Source organism: Leopardus geoffroyi, chromosome A2 (genome assembly GCF_018350155.1).
Source record: "Leopardus geoffroyi isolate Oge1 chromosome A2, O.geoffroyi_Oge1_pat1.0, whole genome shotgun sequence".
NCBI lineage: Eukaryota > Metazoa > Chordata > Mammalia > Carnivora > Felidae > Leopardus > Leopardus geoffroyi.
The window spans coordinates 127379673-127399693 of record NC_059331.1 but is presented as its reverse complement, the minus strand read 5'-3'; the positions used below and the strand labels follow the sequence as shown (position 1 = coordinate 127399693).

General features: G+C 39.8%; 1 long non-coding RNA gene across 1 annotated transcript in view; it reads left to right on the top strand.

The window, feature by feature from the left end:
* The first annotated feature begins 5641 nt into the window (after positions 1-5641).
* The window catches only part of LOC123607664, a 30348-nt gene continuing 15968 nt past the window's right edge, over positions 5642-20021 (top strand). Inside the window, exons 1-2 of the long non-coding RNA XR_006716840.1 lie at positions 5642-5740; positions 14779-14877. This is a non-coding gene — a long non-coding RNA (uncharacterized LOC123607664). The remainder of the gene's footprint in view (positions 5741-14778; positions 14878-20021) is intronic.

Below are 20021 nucleotides of genomic sequence, written 5' to 3'. Positions count from 1 at the left end.
ACATGCAGAAAGAATTTGTCTCCCTTACTCAGTCTTGGAGTTCATACAGAACAATAAATTAACAGGCAAAAGAAGGAGAATGTTACTGATCTTCTCCTGATCAAATACCATAATTTTTATAATTTAGTTTTTATTTTTATCAAAATTATACATCTATACTTATAGAGTCAAATAGTCCTACCAGGATCATCACCAAAATCAAGCCGCAACAATCCCCTGTTCCCCACCCACAGTCTCACATTTCTCAAATTACTTGTTTTTCACCCTCACATCAGTAAGTTACATAGTGCTTTTAAAGCTACTTTTAAGGCTACTCATTTTTCAGCAGGAGGCAGCATAAAATGCCTTTCTCCTGACTCTTTTTCACTCTTCCTCTCACCTCTCTCCCTCTCTCTCTCTCTCTCTCTCTCTCTCACACACACACACACACACACACACACACTCATTTCTTCCCCTCAGATCCCACTTACACCAAAATTTTTTATTAATTCAGTATTTAACATTGACATTATAACTATAGAAACATAACTCTCAGTTGAGCCACGTAGTATATGCACAACTATTTGTTTTCTCTGAAATTAATGACCGGCTTGTTTTTAAATTCGGTTTGCTTTGTATTTGCCCAGACTCAATTCTGTAAATCTCCCCCAGTACTTTAGGCCATGCCGGGAATGATGCCAATATCATCTTCTCATGGATACTCTCCAGCCCTCTGAGCCGGTTGCCCTCTCCGTCACCGTCATCCAGTTGGGTTCTCTCCTCTTTCATCTTCTGATTCCTGGATCCCAAGTTCCTGTTTTTTGGTTTACACCCTCATTTTGGAATTGTTTTTTTTATTGAAATGAACTTCGCATAACATAAAAGGTACCATTTTAACCACATTAGGTGTAAAACTCAGCGCTAAGTATATCTACACTGTTGTGCAACCTTCACCATTATTTAATTCCAGAATATTTTCATCCCTTCCCCCACCAGAAAAAACCTCCTTACCATTTAAGCAATCACTCCACATTCTTCCCTAATCCCAGTCCTGCCAACCACAAATCTACCTTCTGTCTCTATATATTCGCCTATTCTGGACATTCCATATACATAGAATCGTACGATATGTGGCTTTCTGTTGCTGGCTTCTTTCACTTAGCATAATGTTTTCAGTGTTCTTCCATGTTGTAGCACATATCAGTACTTTATTCTTTTTATGGATGAATACTATTCCATTGTAAGAATACGCCACATTTCTTTAGCTACTAATCAGTTGATAGACATTTGAGTTGTTTCTACTTTGGGTCATTATAAGTAATGCTACTACAGATATTCCTGTGCAAGTTTTTGTGTGAACATCTGTCTTAGTTCCGTTGGGTATACACCTAGGAGGAGAATTGCTGTCATATGCTAACTGCATGTTTACCACTTTGAAGAACTGCCTGGCTAATTTCCACAGAACCTGCCACATTTTACATTCTCATCACCCGTATACAAGGTGTCCAATTTGTCTATATCCTTGTCAACACTTCTAATTTTCCATTTTATTAAACTGCTGTTATTATTATTCTAATGGCTGTAAAACTGATTTGGATTTGGATTCCTCTAATGGATACTGACGTTGATTTGTTTATCTTCTTTGGAGAAATGTCTAGTCAGGTCCTTTGCCCATGTTTAGAATAAGTTGTTTGTCTTTGCATCCTTGTTTGAGTTCTTTATATATTTCTACTACCAGATCCTTATCAGATACATGATTTACAAGTGTTCTCTCTCATTCTGTGGGTTTTTTCACTTTTGCAATAGTATTCCCTGATGCACAATTTTTGCACATTTTGATGAAGTCCATTTTATTTTTTTTCTGTTATTGTTTGTCCTTCAGATGTCATATTTAAGAAACTGTTGCCTAATATGAGGTCATGAAGATTTACCCCTACAGTTCCTTCAAACAGTTTGATAGTTTTTGCTCTCACATTTGCGCTTCTATTCAAGTTACTTTTTGTGTATACTATGAGGTAGATGTTCAAATTCATTCTTTTGCATGTGAATATCCAGTTGTTTCTATACCATTTGTTGAAAAGACTGTTCCTTCTCCATTGAAAGGTCTTGGCATGCCCGTTGAAAACCAGCTAACCTTGTATGCATATGTTTGTTTCTGGCCTCTCAATTCAATCCCGTTCATCTATATGTCTGTCTTCCTGCCATACTGTGTGTGTTAGCTTTGAAAACAAAGCTTTATGGCATGTTTTGAAATCAGGAAGTGTGAGTACTCCTTTGTTCTTTTTTTAGGCTGTTTTGGCTATTCAGGGTCCCTTACACCTGCATGTGACTTTTAGGATGAGCTTTTCCATTTCTATAAAAAGGCCATCAGAGAGGCCTTGGTGGAGAGGGAACGCACTAAATCTGTTGATTGCTTTGGAGAGTATTGCATTTTGACAATATTAAGTTTTCTGATCCATGAACACAGGATCTCTTTCAATTTATTTTGGGCCTCTTCCATTTCCTTCAACAATATTTTACGATTTTTGTATACAAGTCTTGCGGCTCCTTGCTTAAATTTATGCATAGGTATTTTATTCTTCTTGACACTATTGTACATCAGGTTGTTCTCTTAATTTCATTTCAGAGTGTTCATTGCTGGTACTTGGAAATAGAACTAATTTTTGTATGTCCATCTTTTGTTCTGTAACCTTGAGGAACTCGTCTTTTAATTTTAATCACTTTTGATAGCTGTTTTAGGGTTTTCTGTACATAAGAACATGTCCTCTATGGTTAGAAACAGTTTTAATTCTTCTTTTCCAGTAAATATACCTTTTATTTAGATGTCTTGCTTAATTGCACAGGCAAGAACTTTCCAGCACATTGTTGAGTTGAAGTGGCCAAAGTGGACATTCTTGTCATATTCTGATGGAAACCTTTCAGCCTTTCACCCTTAAAAACGTTAAGTGTGGCTGTTTCATAAATGCCCTTTATTGGGTTGAGGAAATTCTCTTTTTATTTCTGATTTGTTGAGTGTTTTTATTATGAAAAGCTATTGGATTTTGTCAAATGCTTTTTCTGTATATATCATGATAATCATATAGGTCTTTTTTTTCCCTTCCTTCTGTCATTATGGGTATATTCCGTTGATTGATTTTTGTGTGTTTAATTACTTTTGTATTCTGGGAGAATTCCTCTAGATCATGTGTAAAAACTTTTCAATATGCTGCTGATTTTCTAGTATTTGGTTAAGAATTTTACATCTATATTTATAAGGATATTGGTGTGTAGTTTTACTTTTTCTTGTGATGTCTTTAGCTTTGGTATCAGAGTAATGCTGGCCTCTTAGAACAAATTAAGAAGTGCTCCTTATTGTATTTTTTGGAAGATATTTCAAATAATTGGTGTGAATTCTTTAAATATTTGATAGAATTCATGGGAAGGCCATCTATTTTCTCCTCTTAGGAAACATTTCTGCTTATAGTCAGTGTTTTTACATTTCATTATGATGTGCATTGGTATGGATCCATTTTCATTCAAGATTACCCATGGATTCAACTTCCAGCCAGAAGACATAAAATCAACAGAGGATTACACAAAAAATTTTTATGGCCTAGACCGAGAAAATTGTATACTTCCACTCACATTCCACAGGCCAAAACTCAGTTACATAAGCCACAAGATAAGGAATTTAGGTTTGGATATGTTATGTTTGAGATGTTTATAAGGTATCCAAGTAGACATGTCAAATAATTAGATGGACACATGAACCTTGTGCTCAGGAGAGAAGTCTAGGCTGGAGATAGAAATGGGGGAGTGTCCACATGAAGATGATATTTAAAGCCATAAGACTATGAGATTCCCTTGTATGGAGAGGAACACAGTCTGAGGCAGTCTATGTAAAGAAGTTGGGAAAAAGAGAATGAACCAGTAAAAGAGGCTCTGGAGGGATAACCATTGATAAAGGAACCAAGTGAAGAAATCAAATCAAGGACAAGAGAGATGAGCTGTGTGAAATGCTGTTGAGTTTACAACTGAGAATTAACCAATATTTTAGCAGTTGGTGGTCACTGGCTATATTGACAAGAATAGCTTCATCGGAATGATGGGAATAAACACCTACTTAGTGATTAATTTATTCATGCAACAAGTGCTCAGTGTTGTCAGTAGCTAAAACCTGCAGTCTGATGCCCTCTCCTGCCATAACTTATAAATGAAAGGAACATTACGTTTAGATTTAAACTATAAGATCAACACCGAATTGATCTACAGGAGATATATAGATTTACTTTAAAGTTATAAAAAAAAAAATATAGCTCCCTGGTTCAAGACTTGAAAATTACATGGCAGAACTTATTCATTTCTCCAAGGATGGGAATGCATTGGCAAGAAAGCATAGCCAAGGACATCTCTAGTAAATGTTGGTTCAATCCTGGGGACAGAAAACCGTAGTAAGCATCAAGTGTTCCTGTATCCATACAGTGAGTCCTCAGTTCAGTAAGTAAATTGGCAGTTATATGTCAACCCATTAGACTCATGAGTGTGATCAGTGTGACTCAGCTTCTGAGAGATGAAGCCACACCCACTGTGTGTTGACTAGGTCAGGTTTCTGAGCCACCGGCACTGAGGACTGGCTAAAATCCCCTCCTGGCCCAGTCCTCTTAGGATACAGCCTACAGGCCCTCCTCCAGTGATAACCCTCCTTCCCTTGCCATCTGAATATCTGCACCAAAAACTTTTTATGTGCATTTGGCCACGAAGTTAAGATTCTCAGAGAAATAAAAGAAAACTCCTGGGCTCACGAGCTCATGGGCTCACGGGGACAATGGTACGTGCAAAGTTGATAGTGAGAGACAATGGCAGAGCAGAAAGGGAACAAGGTCGTACAAAGAAAGGCCAAATGAGATTTTACAGACCAGAGACTTTCTGTCAGCCCCTCTGCCCGGCCAGCCCCTCTCCTTGTGACCCAGAGCTGCTATGGCCAAGAGTTCGAGCACTGAGAAATGTTTTCAAAGGACATTCTTTGGCTTAGAGCTGAGTGAGTATCACTTTTCAGTCTGTCTCGTTTCATGTGATGTAGTGAAAAGATGCAGTTCCTTTGGGAGCAGACAGACCTGGCTTCAAATCCCATCTCTCCCACTTAATTGTGTAACACGGGGAAAGCCAGTCCCTCTCAGCAGCAGTTCTTAATTGAAATCACTTTTCCTGTAGGGTTGCAGTGAGGATTAGAGAAAAGGTATGGAAGAGACTGGGAGCACAGAAATTTAAAAAAAAAAAAAAAAATGTTGCTAATTTTACATTCTCCATGCTTAAGCAAATCGGTCAGATGTTTCCCTCTGAGACAGTGTATCATATAGCTCATGGGCTTGAGGAATTCATTGCGAGTTTCAGTTGAAATTTACTATCTGTGTAACCTTAGGCATTTCACCTAACCTCTATCAACATCAGTTTTCTTGTTTGTGATGTTGAACCCATCGAGTTCTTGTGTTAAGTGACAAAATGTCAAAAGGTGTATAATGTCAAGCACACAGTCAGGCACAAACTCAGAGTCCCCTCATCTTATCTTGCTTCCAGTCTTCTTCCTTCATGTGTTCCAGGTTCCTTATAGAGATGAGGCATTATGGAAAGTGGCTGGGGGTTAAACGACGCAGGTTAAAAAACCAGCTTCTCATTTTTCTTTTCTAGAAAAATCAGAGTCTTCGGACGATACCATGAGCCAATCTATGCCTCAGACTATGGTCTGCACCGGTGAATTACAGCTGTGGAATCTCTGTACAATTTGGTAAGATGACTTCCTTGGGAAAATATCATGCCCTTCTTGGAGTGGGTGGAGTTTATCACGGCACTTGTATCTGTAATTCCATGTAAACCCCTTGGCGACCATGGAGGGTGAATGCTGTACTAAGGTTGTGACTTATTCTTAGGTTACACAGGATGTGTGTGCAGAGCTGGAAGGAGATGTCCGCTCTAAATAACTTTCTGAATCTCATTCAACCTTCATTCCCCTGTATTTTCTGTCCCTATGAGCTTAGTACTAACTCTTGGAGAATCCCATATTCCTGCATATCAATTCTCCCACTTGCCTGAGGTTCTCAGGAGTCTGGTTTGGACCATTCATTCCCCAAAGTAACTCAGGCAGCCTAACCAGGAATGTGATCAGGCCAGTCGCTGGCCTCTGATTCGGCCTGGAATAAGATGACTATAAAGGCCAAGTGCTTTAACTTGGGGGATATGAACTGGTTATTGAGAGGATTAAAAAAGATTCACTGTTGTGTTTGGGGAGGGCAGGAAGGGATGTACCCTGCTGTGGTAATTTCTAATTAATCAGACTGGCTCGGGGCTGCGGGTTCGGCTCTGTAAATAGAAAGCAGATGTTGCCGTGGGGCTGCCAGAGGAAGGAAAACAGCCGAAATGCTTCAAGCTGGGACAGTTTCAATGCAAAGGATTTGAAGAAGTGATGAGGAAGTTTTTAGATATTGTATTTTATTAAAAGTAGTAGTGGGCATGTATAGCCATAACACCTTATTCTTTCCAGAGAAAAGCTGCCTAAAATACGTTTCAAATAAACTTCCCCAACCTCCTTGTCAAAAACAAAAAGATTTGAAGATACAGATAATTATAAACTGGACTTAGAAACCAGCCTGTATTTACAAAGTGCATTCTTGTTTTCTCAAAAGTAAGATACACATTCAGAGCATCTACCGTGTGCCATGACTTCACGGCAGATAGCTCCTTGAATTCTCATAAAAATCCCGTGAAAGTGTTGGCTTTTATTTTTTCTAATTATCTTCTAGCTGAGGAAAGGGAGGCAAGGAGAGTGACGCAAGCTTCTCTGGGCAACATTGCGGCAAGGGGAGGAGCTGGGGGAGGCCCGGGGCTGACAGGCAGAAGCTGGGGTGGAGCCTGGTGAGCTGAGCTCTGACTCTGACTCTGGCTTTGAGCCCACCTGCCTGGTCCAAATCCCAACTCTGCCCGTACTGGCTGCAATGCCTTGAGCGAGTCACTTAAGCTCTCGGTGCCTCAGTGTCCTCAACTGTAAGGTGGGGATGAGAGACCGAATATACAGACGGACAATGGTCAGACCATGTGTGACAGTAGAACTCAGGTCTTCTACATCTGCAGCAACCAGTCCAGGAATCCAAACCACAAGGTCTGGAGCGTGTGGCCAATGACTGCCAGCTTCTCTGTTTTTTACCCTTCCTTCCAATTCAGAACCAACCAGAGAAAGCCAAGTCTACTCCCCAAACAAATCACATAAGATGCGCAACGTCAAATTAGCCCACCTCTTGCTTCCCCTGCCAACAGCCTCCAGTCAGAGCCTACCTGAAGACTGCCGTCTTTAAAGCTTTCCCACCCCTCTGACTGCCTCTGAATCTACCTAATGCAAGTGATGGTGACTGACTCCTCTCCTACAGCAAGCCTTGAACAGCTTCTGTTTGTTCTCATTTGGGTGGCCTTTGTTTATTTCCACAGGGATAATAACAGCACCGATTCTGTAGGAGTGCCATGACAATGCAGGTAAAGGGCTTAAAGCCGAACCTGGCACATATTAAGTACCCACAAAATAGTTTTTTTTTAATTAGTAACTTTGCAATGTAAAGTGGTAAAACAGATTCCAATAAATTACTTGCACATGAAAAAATGTAAGAACTACTGAGGGATGGGTATTGGGGGAGATACTTAGTTGAGGCTCTTCTCTGACCTGTCCTGGGCAATATTGTTGATATCCCTACTCTGTAGAAGAGGAATCTGAGATTCAGCAAGGCTGAAATTTAAAGAAGTCAAACTCCTAAGTCCCCGTTATTTCCACTTCTCATGCTCACATTCTCTAATGATCTTTTTTTCTTTTTTAAGTTTCCCTTGGAGATATCTGCCTTTTAAGGGTTTGTGTAATCTTGGCCTTTGTATGAGAACAGAGTGGGTAGGTCACATGACTCCCCGATTTGTGACTCTGCCGATCATATTTATATCATGCAGTAATATTATGGCAGGACTTTCTGAAAAGGTAAAGATGTCACTGGGTTGAAATTAAATTGTTTGGGTTAATCCCCTAGAGAGCAAGACCCAGAACAAAGTATTTCCCTGGCACAGTGATGGTTGGATAGGAGTTAGGAAACCAAATTAACTGGTGCAGTGGGAGACAGACATTGTACATTACCATATTAAAGGCTTTTTAAAGGCAACAGAGGAAAAGACAAACCGTCTCCAGAGAGTTGAGCCTTCTAGTTTCAGGTGGTGCTCCTTAGGAAAAAGTAAACTATTTGACAACTTTGGAGCAACATGAGGAATAAAAAGAAGTAAAGGAGATAATGAACACCTCTGTTTCATAGTAAGAGTACATTTTGCTATAGGAAACAAAAAGCTGTGAAATAGCCCTGGGAACCCCATACACGGGGAGAAAGGTGAGTAAGCAAATATTTTAAAATAAAAGCTTCAATAGCTAAGTTAGTAATGGAAGTTAGAGTACACAGGAGGTATTTATACTCTTTTGACATATATTCTAACCAGAGCGTTATGTATGTTGCTTAAAAGTTATGTATGACTTTTAAGCAAAAGTAATGCCTCACTCATCCATTGCATTTGTGTAAATTAAAAAAAATGGTTTTTTTGTTTGAACTGGTAGGTTTGATGAGGTCTATGAGAAATCCCATATTTAACTCCCTTGCTTCCCTAATTTCCATGATAAAGATCAAAAAAATTAAGGAATAGTCTGGAACGTGATGATCTGACACGTGAATGTCTTGTGAAATGATTACTACAATAAAGTTAATTAACATCTTCGTCCCTTCACATAATTATCATTTTTCATGGTGATAGCTTTTCAAATCTATTCCCTTAATTTTCAAGTATATAACACAGTATTGTTAATTATAGTCACCATGGTATATATTTGATGGGATTCTTTTTTAAATACTTCAAAAAAAGAAAAAAAAAAGTAAAGAAAATATTGCAGTATCTTGATAATTGTTGAATCTCGGTGCTGGTAATATGAGGGTTTGTTGTATTGTTCTTTACCTTTTGGTGTATTTGAAAATGTTCATGTTAAATTTTTTTTTTTATTATATCACGAACATTTCAGTCAAAATGGATGTGTTCATCATTTGATCTACAATGAGCAGCCTCTGGAACAGAGTATTCTTTTTTGGATTATCTACTTCAAAAGTTACCACACATAACTTTTATAATATTAGACCTGTAGGTATTGGTCAAGGGATCTGCCTCGCACCAGGTCATGGCCCCTTTAGGGGTAGTTCACATCCAATTTCTGGTGCCAATGGCCCCCTTACCCCAATTTGAGACGAGTTTGAGAAGCTTTCAAGCCCCCCAAGAGATGACTGAGAGCTTTGCTGTGGCTGCATTGCAGTTTACCTTCTCCCTCTGTTCAATCTCGTACCTCTCCTCTCCCACAGGTGTTATTCCTAAGAGCAGTAGCCAATCAACCCCCTACACGCAGCTCTCGCCCTAGGCTTCTGTTTCCCAGGAAACCTTACCCAAGCCGGCATGCAAAGACCTCCACTACTTGTTGTTGAATGAAAAACACAAATTGCAAAACCGCAGGAATAGAAAGATTCTTTGCAAATAATGATAAGAAAACCCAAAAGCATACATTTCTATATGGATGTAAATATACAGAAAAAGATATAGAAACATACACACACATGCATATACATCTTTTTAATTTGGGGAAGGGAAATGAGTTGGGAAGATGTGAAGGGCAGTTTTTCGTTTTACTTGAATCGCTTTAACCTTAATAAGATGAATTAACTTGTTATTTGTATTACTAAAAGTAAGTCAATAGTTTGTTCTTTTTAAACATGCAATAGAAGCTGCCTTCAGCAGATGGAGAAACTCTAGACACATGTGAGTGCATAAGAAGATGAGATTAAGACTCCCAAAAGCCAGGCCAAAAAAAAAAAAAAAAAAAAAACAGCTAATGTGCAATGTGCAGAAATATAAAAGACATGAAAAGTAGACCCAGAGGATTATGTGAGTGTATGTATGTGTGTTTCATCTGAAAGAGAGATTCCGGAAGCAAGGCAGAGCAAAGGAGCAGAAGCAATCATTAAACAAATAATAGAAGAAAAATGCCTTGATTTGAAAAGCCTGGAGGCTTCAGAGCAAAAGGGTCTCTAAGTACAAATATCTGAAAAGAAATACAAAAGAGTCTCTAGGCAAAATGTCTGAAAAGGAATGCACATCTATGTGGTAGAAGGTTTAAACTCAAATGACAAAGAGAAACATCTTACAGGAATTCAAGGATTAAAAACAGGTTGTCTCCTAAATATAAAAATAGCTCAGTTGGCACCAGACTTGTTAAAAATACCACATGCTGAAAGTCAATAGAGAGTAACCACAGCATTTGAGAGGGAAATATGTGACCTAAGGGTTTCACATCTAATGAAGTGATATTTAACGTGTGCAAGAGCCATCAGAAGAGAGTCTCATACATGTGAGAACTAAGAAGCATAGCATCCACATATTTTCCTTAATAAAAATTAGTTGAAGAAGTATTGATGCACAAATGCTCCAGACCAAAAACTTGAATCTGGAAGTTGGCTAGGAAATTAATGGAGATGAGCAATAAAATAAGTAAAATTTTGAATTCATCTCAATAATATTAACTTGGAATACGACAATGCAAATGTCAAGAGTAATTCTTTAATGTTCATAATGATGAGGTTTTGGGGTGATGGAGGGGTGGTTCAGAGCCAATGGCCAAGAAAGAATTCTTGAACATGTCTTTGGTGCAAAAAGGTGATTTTATTAAAGCACAGGGATAGGACCCATGGGGCAGGAAGAGCTGCATGGGGTTGTGATAGGTAACACACTATATACCCTGAGGTTGGGAGGGGGTCAGGGGTAGAGTGAGTCTCTAAGGAATTTTGGAAACAAGGTTTCCAGGACATTGAGGGGCTAGCTGTTGCTAGGGAAACACCATTTATTACCGTTTAATAAAACCTCAGTCATGAGACACTTCAGGTGTATATCAGGAAGCCATAAGCTTGGAGTATGATTGCCAGCATCTGTCTTGGGAGAGTTAAGATAAAGGAAGTAGACTCACGGGATCCTCGAGGTTGGGATAACGTTAAGCTAAGATTCTCTTTTGCCCCTAGTAAAATGTCATCAATCCAGGTAGCTGAGATCCTAGGGGGGAGGCCGCTCTGCCAGTTTCAAGGACTTGTCAATGGACTGTAGGCAGTAAGGGAATTCAACTTTTCATTTGCCTTAGTTTCCCACATTACCATTGCAAGCACTTAAACCCCTTTCCTTTGTTATTGAGTAGCCAGGAGTGTCCGAGGAATATCACACATATTCCACCTTATGGGGAGGGGAATGCTGTTCATCTGTATTTTGCCTTCAGCTTGCCCCCTACTCCCTCATCAATAACAAAAAATCATGACAAGTCTTATTAATCTGGATGGAAAGCCCACTGTCTATTGACAAAACCTAAGGAGAGATGCTAGGCAAAAAGGGAGGAAGGAAAGAGAAGGGTACTATAATCTGTTATGTTTATACAAATATCAAAAATGCATTATTTCATCCTTGGTATTAATTGAGAAATATACACTTTTTCAATTTAAAGACTATCATTGGCATGCCAAAATGACAAATTTTAATTTCTAAAGAAATAAGGAAAAAATTAGGAAAATTTGTCCTATGAAAGAGAAAAATAGGAAAAGAAAAAAAGCAAAAGAGGAGGAAAATATGTTTAAAAGTACAAAATAAGATGACAAATTCAGAAAGAAATTAATTGTTAAAATTAATATGAATATATTATATAGAAGTATTACAAACAAAAAAATAAAATATTTTAAAAATATATTAGGAGATATTGACAGAAAATATGACAAATAGGAAATTTCACTATGGATGTCCAAGAATCTGGAGAGTAGTAGAGAAAACTATAAAGTTTACAAAATCAATATAATTAATAAGCTTGTATCTCTATTTTTATCTATCATGAATTACACTAATTACAACCATTGATAGTACATTTATAAAAATTGGTATCTTGAGCCACAGAGCAAATCTCAATAATTCCAAAAAAGACATTATATGAACAGATTTTTTATCACGGTGCAATAAAATTGAAAGTTAATGGCAAATGGTTTTGAAAACTTCTACTTGGAAAGTGAAAAAAAAAACCCAGCTAAATAACACTGGAGCCAAAGAAGAAATCAAAACTGCAATTAAGGATGATTTAGAAAGTCACTGTAATGACTAGAATGGATTCATTTTAATGGGGTATGGCCAAAGCTATCTCAAAGACATTTCAAAAAGAGTAAGAATACATGGCTATGCTTTTACCAAATACTGACCCTAAAAAAGGACTAATAAACATATAAACTGAAATTCATAAATTTGAAACAGAACTGATAGATAAAATGGATTTAATTCTGAGCAGGCCAACCAAGAAAACAAAGGAGAGAGAACAAAAATATACATCATTAAGTGTGAAAAAGTATATATTACTGTAGAAACATAAATTCTTAGAGATGACAAGAAAGAGATCAAACAATGAATATAAATCAGTTACTTTCCCTATGATGAGACAAAGGCTTTACATTGAACAGGAATTTAAAACAACAACAAGAACAACAACAACGAGATACAACTAAAGCAAATAATCTGAAATTTTTAAATGAAAGGAGGCAGAGATCCACCAAGTAAATACAATGAAGTTGGGGCGGCAATAGTATCTGACAATATAGAATCTAAGGCAACGGATTAAATAAAACAAAGAAGCTTATTTTTAATGGAAAAGAGTACAATTGCAGTGGACATATGCACCTCTCCATGTCAAATAACACTTTTTTTAGGGTGCCTGGGTGGCTCAGTCGGTTAAGCTTTCGACTTCGGCTCAGGTCATGATCTTGCGGTTCATAAGTTTGAGCCCCACATCTGGCTCTCTGCTGTCAGTGCAGACCCTGCTTCAGACCCTCCGTCTCTCTCTCTCTCTCTCTCCTCCCCTGCTCATGCTCTCTCTCTGTCTCTCTCAAAAAAATAAATAACATTCATATAACACTTTCTTGTGTTAGTCCAGAAATAGAGGAAAACTAAAAGACATGAAAAACAAATGATCACAACTGGGATATGTATAGGAAAACCCTTGGAAAATCACTTTTTATGGGCTAGGGCTCTTTAACATTGCCGTATGAAAAATCATCCTATTCTTTGAAAACAAATGGAATTAATAAACTGTGGCAGTTTTTCCAAGCTGTATATTCCTACCCAGAAAGACTGGGTAATGTTTGCAAAATTTCTTTGAGCACTAGCTCTATGTCTAGAAATGACACTTGTTTGCTGTTTAATGTTTCTATTAGAGAAAAAGCAAAAGCAAAGATAGTCCCTCCGTTAGCGTTTCAAATCTAATAGCATTACCATGTGATGTCATCCTTCAGCCCTCTAATTCCATCCCAGGAGAAATTTTGCCTGAGGGTTGACACTCCATCGTCTTTGAACTAGCCACCCTATAGAGCCCATCAACACTGACTCCTGTGTCAGGGTAAACTTTTATTCAAAGGAACTAGACTAACATAGAGTCCATGGGACTGCTTGGAGGGAGGAAAAAAACCAGCTTTATTTTTTTTTCTTCTTAGCAGAAGGATTAAAGCAATTTGGGTAATATTGTCCTGAGATGTCACATACTCTTACAGCGACAGAACTGCAGACTGTAGTACAGATGTGTGTGTTCGATTGAAAGAGGCAGGTAGGCAGGAGTGCGGCTCATGATTCCACCTCCCATATATCTCCATTCTCTCCCAGGATCAGCCAGCCTCCCGACGTGCAAACACACACAGACCCAGACTGTGAGTGAAGACGTGGCAGGTCAGAAGGAGCACCTCATGCCATAACTCTTCACACTGCAAGATAGGTGCCATGACTGCCCTGTTTAAAGTCTTGGCTGGGAAACTCAGGTGTCCAGGATGTGGTCACTGTGGGTTGATGTGCAGACAAAATGTGATGTGGGTCTAAAAGTTGGCTCCACCACTGTCTGTACAACCTCTGACAAGTCATTCAACTGAGACATTAATGTACATACTAATCTCTGGAGATACAGTGATGATATAGTTATGAAGCTTACAGTTCGGCAGGATCCCGTATGTGACAAGGGGGCTACCTTGCAGGACCATAGGAAGTTTCAATGGGTTTAACATCTGCAAAGTAGGAGCCTGATATACATTGGGGGCTCAACAATTGCCCCATTTTCTTCACCCTGTTCCTTCCCTCACTGCCTCATTTCCTTGCTTCCTGTGGCCACTCTGTTGCTCCATAGCCCCTCCAAATGAGACTGGGGAGTGAGATCGGAAAAGGCAGAAAATTTACATTAACAAAGCTTTCTATGTTGAAGACCAAAGTACTGGTGAGAGTGGATGCTAACTAGTCTGCTAACAATTTACCTAAGGGTTTCTCCTGAATATAAACATCTCTGCCCATCAGTGAAATTTGCCTGAGGTTTGACACATCATGCATTTATCCAGTTCCATCCAGTTAGAGCCAGGAGACACAATTAAAAAAACAAGTCACCTAAGTGTTTGTGCAAACTAATTAGAATAGATTCTTAAAGAGTTGTATGTTTAGTCTTTGTTGTCTTATGGCATTGACTTTGACACAGACCTCTAATCTTGAAAGTCATATTGAACACAATATTAAACACATATTAAACACACTAAGTTCATATCAAATACATAATGAATAACCTGGCTAATGTAATCTGGCTTATTTCCCTGTACAGACATTTCTTTCCCTACTGAATAATAATAATAATAATAAATAACAACACCAACAATAATGCTCATTTGTATTCAATTTCCACAGTATCTGATCCTCGAATGAATGTAAGCTGCAAGCTCTTCTACCTTTATGACAGCCCTGAAACATTATATGTGAGATCCTGAGCTTTCTCAAAAGGCAAAGGTAAGAAATTTCTCCATGCAAGAAAAATCATTGAGAAATAGAGTGACTCTTTACCTGACCAGCTACAGGCTGATATAAAGAGCTGTGTAACCAATGACAGCCTACAAATGCACAGCCATAATTATTATAGAATTTCAAATGGGAAGGGGAGTGGTGGTGATTTCCTTTTGTTGTCATTGCAGAGGGTCCTGGGGCATCTCCAGGGCAGCAGATTCAGTCCCTTCTCATCACCATATTATGAACAACTCAATCAGACTGCTGCTTCCTTGGTATTTCTTTTAAGTCCCAATTTACCCCCTTCCTGCTTTAAATGACAATATTATTAGTGGGAGTACTAATACTATAGCTATTACTTTGACTCCTGCCTTTCTTCAGCACCCTTTCCATGCAAAGCACTATGCCAGGGCATTACATAATTAGCTTATTTGGTTCTCTCTACTACCCTGTGTGACTGGAATTATCATTGTCTTCATTTTCCGAAGAAGGAATAGGCTTAGAGCTTGTATGAGTTTCCTAGTGCTGCTGTAACAATTACTTCAAACTTAGTGACTTAAAAACAACATGAAGTCATTACCTTACAGTTCTGGAGGTCAGAAGTCTGAAATGGGACACACTGGGCTAAAACCAAGGTGTTGGCAGAGCTGCATGCCCTCCTGGAAGCTCCAGGGGAGAATATGTTTCCTTCTCTTTTCTAGTGTTCTAGAGGGTGCCCATGTTCCTTGGTTCCTGACCCTCATCCATTTTCCAAGCCAGCAATGGTGGGTTGAGCCCTCTCACACTGCATCACTCTGATCTCTCTCTGCCTCAGTTTCTTACTTTTAAGGCCACTTGTGATGACGGTGGGGCTACCTGGATAATCCAGAATACCCCGCCCCTTTTTAAGGTCAGCTGATTAGCAATCTTATTTTCCCTCTGCCATGTAACATTTTCACAGGTTCTGAGGCTGAGGACATGAACCTCTTTTCAGGGGGCAGATGGGGGACATTATTCTGCCTACCACAGAGATATCACATAACTTGCTACAGGTCATGGAACTGATAAATGGTATTTTCTTGAGTCAAACGTTGGTCTCTTGATTCCAAAGCCTCTGCTAGTAACCCCAACCCACACTGCTGCCCAGTAACATTCTACCAACAACATCATTTCCTAAGACCCTTTTCTGTGGCAGACACTATCCTAAATACTGGTGGTTCATATATGAATAAGAGTTAACCTCTACCCCAGAAAAGCTCACAAGCTTGGGGATAAGGGGAGAGTGGCTTGTAAATATTAATAAATAATTATAATGGTAAATGAGAAGTATATGTCAAAGACCGTGGGTACACAGAGGAGGGAGTAATTGATTCTACAGGAGTGGAAGGCCTTGTGGGATGGGGTTGGAGAGGATATGTAATGTGATCTAAAGGATAATTAATTCAGTAGGCAAGGAAGGAGGTGAGGAATGCTTCACGCACAGAGAATGATGATGGGAGAAAGGCTGAACAATGGAAGTGACCATCTGTGGGAAAAATCATTCATTTTGGTGGGATCAGGCTGAATATCTGAGGTGAAAGTGGAAACTAGGTTGGAATGGGTTCTGAGAGAGAAGGGCCTTTCAGGACATACTGAAAGGTCAGGTTTCATGGTGGAGAAAATGGAGTGCCATCAAAAGATTCCAAGGAAGGGAGGATCATGATCACACTTGCACACTGAGAGTTCTAGTCGGGTATCTTTGCAGAAGATGAATTAGTTGGCAGGTTAGGGGGATGCAGTAGGGGCTGAGGTCAACATCCAGGTGAGAGATGGTAAGAGGCAAAGAATGGCCAGTAGCCATGAGAATGGAGGGTAAAAAGCATATCCAAGACATTATTGAGATGGACTCAATAGACATTAAGGCACTAATTGTGAAGGGTTATGGGGCAGATGGTGATAAGGTAAGTGGTGTCAAGAATTACCTAGAGGAGGGGCGCCTGGGTGGCGCAGTCGGTTAAGCGCCCGACTTCAGCCAGGTCACGATCTCGCGGTCCGTGAGTTCGAGCCCCGCGTCGGGCTCTGGGCTGATGGCTCGGAGCCTGGAGCCTGTTTCCGATTCTGTGTCTCCCTCTCTCTCTGCCCCTCCCCCGTTCATGCTCTGTCTCTCTCTGTCCCAAAAATAAATAAACGTTGAAAAAAAAAAAATTTAAAAAAAAAAAAAAAAAAAAAGAATTACCTAGAGGATCTCTAAGTTAAAGGTACACAGTGACACCCTAAACAGATGTGGAATTTCATACAAACCCACCCTATCATTCATCGCCAAACATATTTGTAAACTCAGTGTCATAGATTTCTGGTGGGGAACAATCTCCTCTCTGGAGCCTGACTCTCTTTACAAAATCATGTAGAAGGAATTGCTAATGATGGCCAAAGTGGTGCTTGATTATGAGGAGTGGGCAGCGGGAGTGGGGGGGGGGGGGTGGATATTCATGTGAGAGAAAGAGAGAGAGAGAGAGAGAGAGAGAGAGAGAGAGAGAATATTTGGAGGGAAGTGTGCCCTTTCTAAAACAACTGGTCATATAACTGAAGAATAAGGCTCCCCTTTCCCTCCTCCACGCAGAACTACTATGAGTGGAGAATCAGCCTTCTGCTTCCCTCCCAAGACACTGACATGTCCCAATTGTCTAAGGAAATCTGGGATAGGTCATCTGATGACCGGTTTGGCAGTGGCAAGATAAACTAAATCTTAGGGGTGTATGTGTCTCTGTGTGTACTTGCTTATGTGTTTCTGTCTGTGTTTCTGCACATATATCCATGTGTATGTTCATGGTAGAGTTGCCAGACTTAGCAAATAAAAATATAGGGCACACAGTAAAATTTGAATTTCAAGTAAACAGCAAATAATTCTTTTCAGGTAAGTACGCCCCATATGTGTGTTTGTGTATGCAATATTTAAAACTCATTTATCCTAAAATATTGCTCATCATTTGCCTGAAATTCAAATGTAGAACTCATGTTTTTGTGTGTGAATTTGTGTGTGCTGTGTGGGACTCTGTGTTTACATGTGTTTTGTGTTTGCTTATATGCCTTGGTGTTTGTGTGCGTGTGTGCATCTGGGTTAGCGGATGCCTAATAAGAGATTTAGCCATTCGTCCCCTGGAAAAAATAGAACTCTTCACACAGAAGAAAAAAAACAATCAGATTTTTTTCTATTATTAATTTTGACTTTGAACAAGTCACAGAAAAGTAAAGAGGTTGAACAGATTCATCCATTTAAATATTTATTGACCATTATAGGAGCAGAAGGTACAAAGGCAAATAATTCATAGAGGGCTCACAGTCTAGAGAAAGGACATCTATACAACGGATGAGGTTACAACGTAGTAAATGCCACGATAATCGTGCCAGCCGAGATCCCAGTGACTGCAGCAATACCTTTCACTTCTTTGTGTCTGTGTAGCCAGGGCAGCATTCAGACAACAGATATTTCAATGTGATGCTTTTATCACTTGGAATCTTTAAATTATGATTATTGGAAGCACGCTTGCTGCTCTGCTAAGCACAGATGATCACCCAGTCATTCAGCTGAGGGAAGCATTGCTCTATTCGTCAGGTTTGTTTGTTTTTAATACTAGCACTATTCGTGAAAGCCAAGAAATGTCCCTGAATTCTTCACTGAAAGCATTTATTAGCAGCCCTCTTGTACTGTCATCTTGGACAGTACACCTTGTAGTTTTAAAGGGCTGCCTGCTTCCCCTGCTAGGTATATGAGCTCCCTCAGCGTTGGTTCCAGACGCTTCTCTGCCTCTCCTGGATTTTTTGCACTTTTGTTGTTCACCCACCATTTTCAGGACCTGTCTTTCAAATAAAATTAGCTGGGTAAGTGAGATATTGGCCATTCTGGCTTGAAATCTGTCTCAAGTGAGCATTCACACCCCTACAGAAAGCTGCCTTCATGTAATAATTGAGGAATTATGTAGGAGTGTCTGCATCCAATGGTGTATAGTTAGAAGACAGGCCAAGCTGCTACAGCAAAGAAGCCTCAGTGGTGGCAACAAGACAGAAGTGTATTTCTCACTCACTTAGTAGTCTGAGCCCAAGCTGTCTTGGCTGACACTCAGTCCCAGAGGGACAAGGAGCCCAGTTCCTTCTGGCTTGATGTTCTGCTGCCTTCAATCCATGGCTGCTAGCCCACAGTTGGCTGTCACCAACATGGCGGCATCCCAGTCAGCCAAAAGAGGGAGAAGACGAGGAACACGAGCCCAGTTCCCTTCAAAGGCCAGACTTGGAAGGTACACCAGCACCTCCCCCCACAGCTGCAGGTGAGAATGTGAGCTTCAAAAGAGGCCAGAAATACGATCTTCATCAGGCTATCACTGTGGAAGAAAGGAAGAGTGGATATTGGGGCAACTAGTAACCTCTGCCCCAAAATCATCTCCCTTGAACCATTTAGAACACTCAGGGAAAATAGCCTTCAGAATATACCTGTCTGTCTATAGCTGTGCAGAGCAACAACCAACACTAACTGAGCATTCGCTGTGTTCCAGATTCTGTGAGAATCATTCACTGTGTGTTATTTTACTTAATTCTGATAGGCAAAGAGCCTGAGAGGTGAAATGACTTACTCACTGATAATTATTGGTGCTAAAGGGAGCATTTGGTCTCATGACCTTTCCCACATATCACCCTGGGTCATATAATCCACTGGTGACTATGTGAATGCCTTAGCTAGGTGCTGGATTCTTGGTTGCCAGCTCAGAATCACTACCATCCCCATCTACGTCTCCTCTGCATTGCAGAAACAAAGCAGGAACTACATTTCCCAGAATGCCATTCTCTGCAGAATCCAGGTAAAAGCATCAGTGAGAGATATCTGGAAGCAGAAGAGAAGCAGAGGCCTTATCCTGCAGAGGTGATTGTGTCTAGATACATGGTCAGATGCAGCTTCACAACAGCTTTACACCAGTTCTTGAGAATTTCTGGCTTTGGTGTTTCATGCTGAGATCATGGAGGGTTGCTTCTCTGACTTTCACACCTTGGCCCTTCCAATGGTTACATAAATAAATCCCTGATGACTATGTAAAACTCTCCATACCTGGTACACATAGACTGATCCCTCACAGACACAGAATGTAAGATGGTGAGATCAGGCAGAATTCTTTGTGTATGGCAGAAAGAACACTAACATTGGA